General features: G+C 36.1%; 1 non-coding gene across 1 annotated transcript; it reads right to left on the bottom strand.

The window, feature by feature from the left end:
• Nucleotides 1-268: 268 nt before the first annotated feature.
• Nucleotides 269-375, bottom strand: LOC131228374 (small nucleolar RNA R71). The gene has a single exon (XR_009162878.1). It is a non-coding gene; the product is annotated as a small nucleolar RNA R71 (small nucleolar RNA).
• Nucleotides 376-14,986: the final 14,611 nt, after the last annotated feature.

The raw sequence follows: 14,986 nt of genomic DNA on the forward strand, positions 1-14,986 counted from the left end.
TAAACTAGGGGTGATCCAACTGCTTCTAAAATTCCATAGACTTGAATCTAAAAGTCCATATCTACACTTGAAAGAATTTGATGAGATCATAGCCACTCTATATTTTCCTAACGTGTCTGAGGACACGGTCAGACTGAAACTCTTTTCCTTTTCTTTGAAAGAGAAGACTAACACGTGGTTGTATTCACTACGTCCCCAATCTATTGGCACATGGAATGACATGATAAGGGAGTTCATAAAGAAATTTTTTCCACATCATAAAATGAACACCCTTAGAAAGTCAATCATGGACTTTGCCCAAAAGGAAGATGAAACATTCTTGCAATGTTGGGAGTGGTTCAAGGATCTTTTCAGTTCATGCCCACAACACGATTTTGAAATGTGGTGCCTTACACACTTTTTCTATGATGGAATGACATCTTCCATGCGCCAATTGGTCGAAATAATGTTCAATGGGGAATTCATGAATAAAAATGTCGATGATGTACATGACTACTTAGATAGACTTGCTGAAAACACATAATCATGGGACACTTACCCAAAATCAAGCACCACTTCTAGGCCCACTCAATCAATGGAGATGGGTGGATTATACCTTCTGAAAGAGGATGATGATATCAATGCTAAAATGTCTAATCTCATAAAGAAATTTGAGGCCATGGAACTAAAGAAGGATAAGGTTAAGGAAACTATTTGTGGTATTTCTACTTGCAACGTTTACACAACTAAAAATTGTCCAACAATACTTGCCTCTCAAGAGGTGTTGAATGAGTAATCTAATGTCGTGAATAATTACCAACAACCTTTCAATGGACCTACCTCTAATACAGACAATCTTGGTTGGAGAAATCATCCAAACTTCAGTTGGAGGAATGGACAAAATGCTACCCCTCAAGGTTTCTTCAATCAAATTCCAAATCAAGGGAAACCTTAAGAGGATCCGATTCTAAAACATATTCAAGACCAAGAGCTACTTAATCAAAATTTGACATAAGCAATCCACGATATCAGATTAGCGATTGGAACGCTTGCATCAACTGTTTAAAGGATAGAGTCACACTTAACAATTTGGGGAAAAGGGATACTTCCTGCTCAATCTCTCCCCAATCCAAAACCGCAATATGAGAAAAGTGATCCCAGCTCTTCAAATTAGATGGAGCAAGCTAAATCTATCACCACTCTTGGGAATGGGAAGACCATTGAGAAAACCCTTCCGGTTAGGGATGAAAAGCCTAAGGACTCGAAAAAGGACAACGATTATAGACCTACCACTGCCCCACAAGAATTAGAACCACAACTTCGAGACAAACCGATTGCACCATTCCCCCAACGGTTGGTTGCACTAAAATCTCTCTCTAACTCTCAGGACATTTTAAAGGTGTTGAAACAAGTGAAGGTTAACATCCCTCTACTGGACGCGGTTAAACAAATACTTTCATGTGCCAAATTTCTGAAAGACTTATGTACAACCAAAAGACACAAAATATTCAAAAGAAAATCTTTTTAACTGAAAAAGTGAGTGTCATACTAAAGCAAGATGTGTCACAAAAATACAAAGATCTCGGTAGCCCAACTGTTGCTTGTGTAACTGAGAATTACCACATTGAGCACACACTTCTTAATTTAGGAGTGATTGTAAATTTGATTCCTTACTCAATCTACAAATAGCTAGGTTTGGGTGAATTAAAACCCACCCTAACCACATTACAACTTACAGATCGCTTAGTTCATGTACCGAGAGAGGTAATTGAGGATGTGTTGGTTCAGGTTGACAAGTCTACTACCAAGTAGATTTTATCATCCTGGATACGTAACCCATTAGTAACACGAGCACTCAAATTCCTGTCATTCTTGGTTGCCTATTCCTTGCTACTTCAAATGCAATCATTAATTGTAGGAATGGAATCATGAGTATGTCTTTTAGAAATATGACATTGGAGTTAAAAATCTTTTTCATTATAGGCAGACAGTTAGAGGATGATGACAATTTTCATGACATTAACATGATCGACTCTTTCGTGAAAGATAGAACACTTTTTACCTTATCCTCTGACCCTCTAGAGACGTGCTTAGCCCACTCCCATGATTTAGATGATGATATGATTAGGGAGATGGGGACCATGCTTGATACTGTGCCGGTACTTAAAGTTAACCGGTAGAGGCCAAAATTCGAAGAATTGCCCCAAACCAATATAATGCCTCTACTGTCTAACCTTAAGGCACCGAAGCTTGACGTAAAATCTTTGCCCTCTTATTTGAAATATGTTTATTTAGGTCAATATGATACATACCTGATGGTGATTTCTTCTAACCTTGAGTAAAAATAGGAGAGTATGCTCATCTCTACTCTCATTGAGCAAAAGGGATCCCTTGGATGGTCAATTGCTGACCTGAAGGGAATTGACCCTTCGATTTGTACTCACTGCATTTATCTTGAAGATAATGCAAAGACCTCTCGACAATCACAACGTAGACTAAATCCAAACATGAAGGAAGTGGTTAAGGCCGAGGTTCTTAAAGTATTGGATGTAGTATCATATACCCAATATCCAATAGTCAATGGGTGAGTCCAACTCAGGTTGTTCTTAAGAAGTCTGGAATCACCATCGTAGCCAATGCCAACAATGAACTCGTGCCAACTAGAGTTACTACTAGTTGGAGAATGTGCATTGACTACAGGAAATTGAATACCGTCACAAGGAAGGACCACTTCGCTTTGCCCTTCATTGATCAAATCTTAAAAATTCTAGTTGGTCACTCTTACTATTGTTTTCTCAATGGTTATTCGGGCTACAACCGGATAGAGATAGTCCCTGAGGATTAGGAAAAGACTACGTTCACATGTCCTTTTGGTGCCTTTGCTTACCGAAGGATGTCATTCAGACTGTGTAATGCCCTTGCCACCTTAAAGCGATGCATGATGAGTATTTTTTTTGACATGGTGGGGCAATATCTAGAGGTCTTCATGGATGACTTCTTTATCTTTGGTCCATCTTCCAGTGATTGCTTAAAGAATCTTAAGTGTGTGCTGAAAAGATGTGAAGAAAAGAATTTAGTACTCAATTGGGAGAAGTGTCATTTTGTGGTTCGTAAGGGAATTGTCCCTAGATATATCATCTCGTCCAAAGGAATCAATGTTGATAAGGCTAAGATTGATCTTATCTCTAACCTACCTCTACCTAAGAACCTACGAGACGTGCGATCCTTCCTAGGACATGCCGAGTTTTACAGAAGATTTATAAAGGACTTTAATCATCTCTCTCATTCTCTATGTAATTTACTTCAAAAGGATACACCATTCGAGTGGACTGAGCAATGCCATGAAGGTTTTACTAAGCTCAAGAGCATGTTAACCACTGCACTTATCATACAGCCACCTGATTGGAGCCTTCCTTTTGAACTTATGTGTGATATGTTTGACTATGCTCTTGGGGCGGTCCTAGGCCAGAGAAAAGACAAGAAGCCCTATGTTATACACTATGTAAGTAAAACTCTAAATCATGCCCAAGTAAATTACTAGACTACAAAAAAGGAACTCTTAGCCGTAGTGTTCACTTTGGATAAATTTAGGTCCTACTTGATCAGATCCAAGATCGTTATTTACACAGATCATGCGGCACTCAAGTATCTTCTTTCTAAGAATGATGTTAAGCCCCACCTGATAAGATGGATACTCATACTTCAAGAATTTAATTTGAAAATAAAAGTTAAAAAGGGAGTAGAAAATGTAGTGGTTGACCATCTTTCTCGCCTTGTTCTCTCTAACCCTTGAGACGACACATATAAATGACATGTTCCCTGACGAACAATTATTCAAAGTCTCTCATTTACCTTGGTTTGCTGATATTGTTAATTATCTTGCCACAAGTTTCACGATGACACATTGGACTGTGCAAGATAAGAAAAAAATTCTTCGCCAAGGTTCGTAGGTTCTTCTAGGGATGATCCGTATTTGTTTAAATATTGCCCAGACCAAATCTTAAGGAGATGTGTTCCAAATAATGAACACCAAAGTGTCATCTCTTTTGGACACACTTAGGCCTGTGGTGGTCACTTTTCTGCTAAAAAGACCATGACTAAGATTTTGCAGTATGGCTTTTACTGGCCCACTATGTTCAAGGACACTTATGAGTTTTGCAAAGCTTATGAACATTGTCAGAAGTTGGGAGCATTGTCCCATCGAAATATGATGCCTCTGAACCCCATTCTGATCATTAAAGCATTTGATTGCTGAGGTATTGATTTCATGGGACCATTCCCCAAATCTTTTGAAAATTTATATATTTTGTTCGCCGTAGACTGTCACTAAATGGGTTGAAGCGATTCCGTGGCGGAACAATAACCATCAAATAGTTATTAAATTCTTAAAAGAGAACATGATTTCCCGGTTCAGAATGCTTCAAGCCATCATTAGTGATATTGGCTCACATTTTTTGTAATAGGCCATTCGTGAACTTAATAATGAAATGTGGCATCTCTCACAAAGTGAGGACTCCATATCACCCACAAACAAGTAGGTAAGCTAAGATTTCTAATAGAAAAATTAAACACATCTTGAAAAAGGTGGTTAACCCTAACCATAAGGATTGGTCAATCCGATTGACCGATGCCTTATGGGCTTACCGTACTGTATTTAAGATCCCTATTGGAATGTCTCCCTTTAGACTTGTCTATGGAAAGGCTTTCCACTTGCCTATGGAGTTGAAACATAGAGCCTACTAGGCAATTAAAAAATTGAATTTCAATCTGGACAACGCTAGCTTGCTACAAAAACTTTAGTTGAATAAACTTGAAGAAATCCAGAATGATGCATATGAGAACTGAAGAATTTACAAGGATAGGATGAAGGTGTTTCATGACCAACACATTCTTCGAAAATCATTCACACCATGTCAGAAAGTCCGCTTGTATAATTCTTGGTTATATCTCTTCCTGGGTAAACTTTGATCTCATTAGACAGGCCCTTTCATTACTACCAATGTTTATCCTCATGGGGCTATCGAGATTCAAAATCCAAACAATGGCAATGAATTTAAAGTAAATGGACATCGATTAAAGCCATTTGTTGAGAAATTTGATTCAGAGGACATGTCCATACCTCTGGATGATCCTGTTTATCAGGATTGATCTCCTAGTTTAACGGAGGTGTAGTTAGGTTTATTGTTTTCTGTCGTTCTAGGATAGTCGGCTTTATACTGTTTAGGATAGTTTTCTTTTCAGTTGTTAAACTCTTATTTTAACCCACCTTCATGCTGAGATACTTTGGAAAAAGCTGCAAAATCTCTTCATCAGGTACTATCTTTCCATCACTTCTCTTTTAATTATGTTGTCTCTTTTGCAAATTATGCTTATTTCTTTTACATTGAAGACACTGTAGACTTTAGGTTAGGGATGTGAGATTAGGTAAACTAATTAATATTTTCTGTTTTGGGCAAAATTTACAAATTTTTTAAAAAATCTTCAATGTTTATCTGTTTGGAAAGCGATAAGTTGTGTATTTAAGACTGTTTTGAGTATGATGATAAGATAGAAATTGAGTTTTGAATTGTTGTAGTTGGAGAAACTAACCTATCACTTATGGTTCTTACATTCAATTGATTAAGAGGAAGTTTGACTATTATGTTAATCAAATTATTTTCTGTGAATAGTACTATAATTTTTTATTGTTAGTATGATGATCATTAAAAGATATTGAGAACCGGGTCTAGAGAATTTTAGCCACCTTAAAAGAAGAAAGAACCCGTTAAAAAATAAGAGATCGATAAAGAGGTCATAAAGAATGAAGAATGACAACATCTTTCATGGGAATGAAAAATGTCTTTGAAAATGATGTAATGTCTAAAGAAGAGGAATAAGTGCAAATGACCGTCAATATAAAATAAAAAACTAGAAAAATAAGGAAAAGGGGATAAGTTCGGAATAAGTACTTGAGTTTTCAACCAATCTTGAAGTGGAGAGCATGGCTGACATTATGAAAAGATAGTATTTTCACTAGGCACGTTGAAAAACCTGATATACGAACTATGCTTAGACCTAAAGGATAAAGAACTTATTTGATCGATTGCTTATGTGGTTCAACTCTAGTGTTTTCAAAATTTCAATTTCTCATCTTGAGTTTACTCATTCATACTTGATTACACAAAAGATCATTTTTTGAAAAAGGTTTGAACATTGCGCATTAAGGTTCATTTTTCTCATACTTTGCTCGGGACTAGCAAAATGCTAGTTGGGAATTGTGTGGAGGGTTAAATATTGCATATTAAACACCAATTATTACTTGGTTTTATGAACATGATAATGCTTAATATTCTATTTTAATCATGTTTGTGTTGCAAGGTGAATTTAAGAGCTTAGATTGAAAAGGATGCTAAAAGCATGGAATTAACGTTCAAAAATCACCAAAGCCAAGAATAGATCTAATGAAACTAGGAATGAAGAATGCACACACTGAAGATCCAAGAAAACCAAGTCAAGAATGAAGAAAATCGGAGTTTTAAAGTGAAATTGCGCAATCCTCAACCAACCCTGACCTTTGCTTGACCAGTCCTGGTTACACACGACCAGTCATGGACACTGCTTGACCAGTTGAAGCTCCACTGATTGAAGGTGTCTCGACTTGAACTCCAGCGTGTAAAACTTTTAAATCTTTATGTTGCTCGACCAGTCGAAGGAGACCCTCAACCGGTTGAGGACGCCCCACGACCAGTCGAGGGTTACGCAAAACTTACGCGGACTGTGTAAATTTGAGACGGTTTCTAAAAATTTCCACTCGGTAGGAAAGTCAAAGGCCTACAACTATAAATAGGGGTCCCTAGGGCATCCCTAAGCATCATCTAAGGTTTGGGGAGTGGAGACAAGTGTAGAGAAGCTGTCGCCAAGAGTTTTTATTCCCTTTCTTTAGCTGTTTTTATGCTTTTCTTAAGAGATTTTAGTTCAATCATGTCTATGGTTGGCTAAACCTCTTAACTAGGGCTAAGAGGTGAAGCTTGTAGCATGATGGGATATTTCTATTGCTTTGATTCATGTTTATATTAAAATCTCTTTGATTTTAGTTTGATTATAAGGAATACTTTCAATTTTTAGTAGTTTGTTGTGACTCAAATTACGATAGATCTGCGATAGCTTCGAGTATGTTCTTTTCATGTATTAAGATTGTGAAATTAGGAAATCCTGTTGTTCACCATCATCCCATAGGCATGGTTGGGTGATGGAATCCTACCTAATCTTCTCAGTTCTATTGTGATTGGTTGTAGGATTGGTAAATCGTGTTGTTTGCCTTGTCTCCTTGGCATGGTTTTATGATGGAAACACTTCTGAAGAGGCCAAGCTATATGTCCTAGAGGGGGGGTGAATAGGACAATGCCAAATAAAACTAATAACAACGGAAATAAAAAGAAAATGATAGCCAAAGTAAATCACAATGCAGTAAATTAAAATAACCTCAAAATTCAGATCTTGAGAGGTTGATACAAACGTTGTTCTAAGGACAACCTTACACCAAAAACAGAGTTTATGGTAGGACAACCTTATTTCTAGAAAGATCTTTGTATCAAGTCTCAAACTGAAGAGGAATACAATAATAAATATAAACTGAATTGAAATAACTTGTAATTAAAAATGTATTATTCTAGGGACAGCCATACACCATAAAAATGGCAGGGCAACCTTGCTAGAACAACTTTCAAATGAAATTGAAAATCAAGCTTATAAAGGAATAGCAGAAAATAAATTCTAAGCTATTACAACATTCTCACAAAGCTTAAATTAAATAATTACAACATTCACCACCATATATACATCCCACAACAATTAATTAAAGATTAGAAATATAAATCATTCAACCACAACACAAGGGTTTATAGTGGTTTGCCTGTGTGTTCACCAACTGTTAAACAACAGCCACACAAAATGCTACTCCACTCCTAATATCCTCACACAGGGGATATTAGCGTTCACTAACAAATAGGTTTTCCCAGGTTCACCCAAAACCTTTACAATTGTGTCTTTGTATGTGGGCTTACACAATTAAAAAACCCCACTTCTGAGTTTTCCTGGCTCTCCTCAGAAAACCAATACAACAAAATGTTTCTGGCAAATCTTGAAAGAAACCAAAATAGAAAGGAATTTACAATTAAATGTAAAATACCTGAATATCTCCTTCGTTGTAGCAGCCCGGTAGAACCAAAGTAGATGATTGAATGCCCAAGTTCAATGTCCAGTACTCGATTACAATGGTTCTAATTCTAATAGATTTTAAATTAAACCAAATAGGGCTTGCCTTAATTGATTTTGATTCCAAAGAAAGGGAATAATAATTCCTCTTTATCAAATCAGATTGGAATAGCAGAAACAAAATCAATTAAAATAAAGCTAAGGAAAGAGAATATTAAATAGGCACACTTAGCTTAGATGGAGCACAGAATTATCTCTCAGAAGTTCGACGAAGATTGGCTTGAACGAATTAATTAAATCGATAATTTCTTCTGAGATTCGTGCACTATTTATAGGTGAGAAGATCGGGTCTTCGACTGGTCTAGAGTGCTCTTCGACTAGTCGAAGCAACAACAGATATTTGAAAAATCCGGCGGGATATGCTCTGACCGTTTTACGACTGGTCGAAGCTTTCCTACGACTGGTCGTAGGTGCTGTAAAACTTCACTGGAATTCGAGTCGAAGATGTTCGACTGGTTGTAGATGCAGTCGACACTGTTCCTACGACTGGTCGAACAGATTCCTAGACTAGTCGAAGCCTAACAGATTTTATCGAAGCCTAACAGATTTTATCCGGAATTTGTAACAAACTTACGACTGATCGAGGATTTTCTTAGACTGGTCGAAGCAACTCTAGGACTAGTCGAAGAAGGCCTAGGACTAGTCGATGAACAGACCAATCACATGTAAAATAAACATTCGGTTTATGTATCCGAAATGACCTACTTCTAAGGTCAACCTATGGTCAATCAAACCTCAATCATGAAGTAAAGGACATTGAAACATTCGGAACAAGTGACCTTAAAGAATGAGTCTTGAAGTCTTGATGTAGATCAATCTTGAAATCTTGATGTAGCTCAATCTTGAAAGAGTCTTGAGTTCTTTACAAACTGCCTTGAACTCTTCTTGAAGTACAGCTTGAGTCTTGTCTTGTGAGCTTTGCTTGTTGTGAGCTTAGCTTGTTCATGAATGTTGATCCTTGAGAGAGCTTCACTTATACAAGTTATTTATAGCATAACAGTGATTTTGGCACCACAAATTTAACAACAGACAGGGATATAAACTATAGCACTTACAATCTCCCCCTTTGTCAAATTAGTGACAAAACACATAACCAAGATAAACAAAAGTAAAACAACTGGTTAATACATGCAAATCAATATTCAATATTCAACATTCAACCAGTTTCAACATTCAACCAGATTTCAACATTCAACCAGATTAAACATATACTCAAGAAACATATACTCAAGATCAAACATAAGCTGCCCTTAACTCCCCCTGAGTAATATAGCCAATGCTACTCCTCTCATAATCACATTAAGAACAAACCATTCTCCCCCTTTTTGTCACAATATGACAAAGGAGAACTAAATAAAGGAAAGCATGAGAGTAAACATGAGGAGGTAAGCATAAAACATGAGTATAGCAAAAGAGTGATAGCATCACATAGAATAAATATCCAGCATAAAATATAAATAGAATCCAACTCTAAATCAGCCAAGTGCAAAGTTATAAAGTTATTACAGACCAGAAGTCTCATAAAAACTACTCAGAACTAGAACTTGAAGACAGAACAGGAATAGAGGGATCAAGTTGGTGCATGCCTTTGTTCAAGCGCCTGAGATATTTGCGCATGTACTTGAATTGCAAATCATGAGCAACAGACATGTTTTCTAACTTAACATTTATATTCTCAACTTTACCCTCTAATGCACTCAGACGTGCATCAACATCAAATGGTACAAAATCTGGATCATTTGCTGAGTCAGAATCCAGTTCCTCAAAAATGTCATCCATATTAACGTCAACACCAGCTTCTTCAGGACCACCACCACCACCACCACCTTGTTCAGGAAGCAGATCCAACTTCATCTTATTAATATTTGTATTGTTGAAGATCAGATGATGGATTGGTGCTTCATCAACAGGCATATCGACTAACATATGAGTAGCCAATACAGTCATAAAATAGGCAAAAGGAATGTCACTATGACCAGGATGGAGTTGAAACTGAAGAATGAAATGACAGATTAAGGATGGCAAACAAATCTGAGTACCAGTGGAAATAGCATGGATACACAAACCATAAACGAAGTCAAGTCAGATTTATTACCCGAACGAGGATACAGATTAGACATAAAGATTCTGTAGAGAATTCTATATTTGGGTAACAAATACCTTGAGGGGAGCGCACTCCCTTTTTGAGTCCATTGAACATCCATGTTGCACAAGTCTCTAGTGAGCATGCATTTTTCAGCCATTGAGGGTTTATCAGTTAAGTTATGAATTGGAATACCCTCATCATTCACAGGAATGTCCATAAGGGCTGAAATTAAATGACGATCAACATCAAAAGGCCCTTCTCTAGTAGAAATTTGAAAAGTTAAATTATCCTGTGAAAATGCACTAATACAAGTAAACATGGATTGGGCAATGGACCGGTATGCAGGCCCACCCCAATGCAATAAATTAACCCAACCTATAGCTTCAAGCAGAGGAAGGATGTCAAAAGGTGCAATATGATTGACATCAACAGGATGTTCAACAATAACATTACGTGATCTAATATCCCTAACATATGATGGATCATCATTGGGAACAAGAAGATGACGTTTAGAGATAGCGGTCGATCTGGAGGAAGAAGAAGGACCACGTGAAGTAGTTTTTCTACCTCTAGAAGCCATTTGCAACAAGGATTTCAAGAAAATAGGAAGTTACAAAGGATTGAGAAGTGGGTTTGCTCAAAACAGATTTTTCAAAATCTAAACCCCAAATCTCAATAATTTTCAAAATAGAAAGCTTCAAGAGAGAAAAGGAAACAATCTAGACACAAATCTGTAAGAAAAATGGGATTTGGAACACTAACCTTGAAGAACTTGAAGGATGGGTTCGACAAGTCGAAGTTCGGCTCCAAGGAGAAGAAAGAAGAAATGAGGAAGAAAGTGAAAAATCTCCAATTTGAAGTGAAACCCGTGTTCCACGACTGGTCATGGGTATCTACGACCGGTCGTAGGACGACTGGTCGTGTATACTCACGACTGGTCGAATAAACCCCAAAAATTCAAATTTCTTGCAAAATTAAAAAAAATGGAATTTAATCTAGCAAATATATACACTATAATACAAGAAGGCATAAATTATCAATTTAAAATGCACATGTCAAGATCAAATTTCATCTTTTTGAACCTGCTTTTATCGAGAGGTTTTGTGAAAATGTCAGCTCGTTGATCTTCAGTAGGAATATATTCTAGAGATATAACTTTTTCTTCTACTAATTCCCTTATATAATGAAATCTAATGTCAATGTGCTTAGTACGAGAATGCTGAATAGGATTTTTTGAAATATTTATCGCACTGGAATTATCACAATATAATAACATAGAATCCTATTTAATTCCATAATCACTTAGCATTCGTTGCATCCAAACAAGCTGTGTACATGCATTACCAGCTGCGATATACTCAGCTTTAGCTATTGAAAGTGATATAGAATTTTGTTTCTTACTAAACCAGGAAACTAGATAATTTCCAATAAAAAAACAACCACCACTGGTTGATTTTCTATCATCTAGATTACCAGCCCAGTCAGCATCCGAGTACCCAGCTAATTGGACATTGTTTTCCTGAGGATACCAGAGACCAAGATTTACAGTACTTGCGACATATCTAATAATTCGCTTGACAGCAATCAAGTGAGATTCTTTTGGATCAGATTGATATCTTGCGTAAATACCTACACTTAGAGAAATATCAGGTCTACTAGCAGTTAAATATAACAAACTACCAATCATACTTCGATAAAGTTTTGAGTCAACATTTTTACCATTAAAGTCTTTTGATAGTTTCAGGGTAGTACTCATAGGAGTATCGAAATACTTGCCATTCTCAAATCCAAATCTCTTGATTAGATGCAAGGCATACTTAGATTGAGAAATGAATATTCCTTCAAGTTGTTGCTTTACTTGCAATCCAAGGAAATAAGTCAATTCCCCAACCATGGTCATTTCGAATTGTGATTTCATCAAATCTGCAAACTCAGTAGTCAAGTCAGTACAAGTTGATCCATAAATGATATCATTAACATAAATCTGTACCATTAAGATATGATCATTATGTTTTTTAACAAACAGAGTTTTATCGACAGATCCCATTTGAAAATTATGACTTAAAAGAAATTTTGTTAGTTTCTCATACCATGCCCTAGGTGCTTGTTTTAATCCATAAAGTGCCTTTTTAAGTCGATATACATGATCAGTATTTTTAGAATCTTCAAATCCCATTGGCTGTTCAACATAGACTTCTTCATGTAAATCGCCATTTAGAAAAACACTTTTCACATCCATCTGATAGATCTTTATCTTTCTAAAACATGCAATGGATATAAATAATCTGATAGATTCAAGATGTGCTACTGGTGCAAAGGTTTCATCAAAATCAATTCCTTCAATTTGAGTATAACCTTGTACCACCAGTCTAGCCTTGTTTCTAATTATATTTATACATTCGTCAGACTTATTTTTGAAAATCCATTTTGTTCCAATGATGTGTTTATCTTTAGGTCTTGGTACGAGATACCAAACATCATTTTTTATGAATTGGTTGAGTTCATCTTGCATCGCAACAATCCAGTTCTCATCAGCCAGAGCTTCTTTTACGTTAGATGGTTCAATTTGGGATGTAAAACATACATAATTACATATATCCTCAAGTTGTCTATGGGTGCGAACACCGGTGAGAGGGTTTCCAAGAATTTGAGTGGTTGGATGATCTTTAATAGTCCTCAACTCAGAATCAGTCTGATTCGATGAAGTATCGGGTTTATCAATGATTAGTACTTCATCATTATCTGAATTAGAAATCGGTGTGTTTAAGTGATTATCAATGACAACATTAATGGATTCTTGAATCACACCAGTCCTTTTGGTCAGAACTCTATAAGCTCGACTGTTTAAAGAATATCCTAGAAAAATACCTTCATCACTCTTCGTATTGAATTTTCCCAAATTTTCACGATCACGTAAAATATAGCACTTGCTGCCAAAAACTCGAAAGTATTTAACAGTAGGCTTTTTATTGAACCACAATTCGTAAGCCGTTTTATTTTTATCTTTGCTAGTGTAGACTCGGTTAATAATATAGCAAGCTGTGTTGACTGCTTCAGCCCAAAGATTTTTAGAGAGCTTCATGCTATTCAACATGACATTAGCCATTTCTTGAAGCACCCTATTCTTTCTTTCAACAATTCTATTTTATTGTGGAGTTTTGGGAGCAGAGAATTCATGTAAAATTCCTTGGTCGGTACAGAACTTCTCAAAATTGCTATTCTCAAATTTAGATCCATGATCACTACGAATTTTACTGATTTGAGAAGATTTTTTAGTTTGAATCCTTTTGAGAACTTTTCTTACTTCTTCAAGGGTTTCAGATTTGTCCCTTAAGAAAACTACTCACGTATATCTGGTAAAGTCATCAACTATTACCAGGATATACTTTTTCCCACCATGACTTTCTGTTCTAGTAGGTCCTATCAGATCCATGTGGAGAAGTTCGAGTGGTCCTGATGTGGTATTTGAATTCACTTTTTTGTGAAAGTTCTTTGTTTGTTTGCCTATCTAGCACTCACCACATATTTTATCTAATTTCTGAAGTTTGGGTAAACCTCTTACAAGTTCTCGTTTGCTCAATCGATATAAATTTCGATAATGTACATGTCTGAGATGTTTGTGCCATAAATCAGTCTCGTCTATATGGACCATGTAACATGTTTGATTAGATGAGCTGGATTCACTAATAATATAGCAATTTTCAGACGTTCTACGTCCAGTTAATATTACAGAACCCTTATTGTTTATTATCTCACAGCTTTGATTAGAAAACCGAACATTATGGTTATTATCACATATTTGTGATATACTAAGCAAGTTGTGCTTTAGGCCTTCAACGTATAAAACATTTTTAAACACCGGAAGATTAAAAAGTTGAACCGTACCTTGGCCTATAATCTTGCAGTTGCTACCATCACCAAATGTGACTGAACTATCAGTCATATCTTTCAGATCGGTGAATAAAGCTTTGTCACCTGTCATATGCCTGGAGCATCCACTGTCTAGGTACCACTTTGAATGACTTGTTACTTTGAAAGCAGTGTGAGCAACCAAGTAGGTGACTTTAGGAACCATTTCATAACTGATTTGGGTTTAGAAACATAGTTGGTCTTCTTTTGTGTACATTTGTAGGAATGACCTATAGAGTTAGATTTTAAGAGCTCCTTGAGTAAATCAACTATCTTTTCAGCTAGTGGATTTCGTTTCTGATTAAAGTTGACATGGCTGTTTCTAGGTTTTTGAAAAGTTTTTGAATTTTTAGAAAAATCTTGATAAGTATTTTTCCCTTTTGAGTTTGAGGACTCTCCTTTAATAAACATAGGAGGAGTATACATTTGTTTAGGAGATAAATTTTTATCATAGCCCAACCCGGTTCGATCGCCACATTTTCTAGATCCGGATAACAGTTTTTCTAACTTTAGATCACCTTGGGCATATTTCCATGTGTCCTTTAGACTCAGAAGAGAAGATACTTCAATTTTAAGTTTGTCAATTTCAGATTTTAAATCAACAATTAGTGAGTTTTTGAATTCCAAATCGCATTTTGATTTTTCAAAACAATCTGAAATTTGTGATTTTTCTAAGGCAAGTGATTCAAAACAATTTTTGAGTTTAGAAAACTTTTCTTTTTGAAGTTTAAGTTTGACAGTAATTTTACAACTTTCCTT

This window comes from Magnolia sinica, chromosome 15 (genome assembly GCF_029962835.1).
Source record: "Magnolia sinica isolate HGM2019 chromosome 15, MsV1, whole genome shotgun sequence".
In the NCBI taxonomy this organism is placed as follows: Eukaryota; Viridiplantae; Streptophyta; class Magnoliopsida; order Magnoliales; family Magnoliaceae; genus Magnolia; species Magnolia sinica.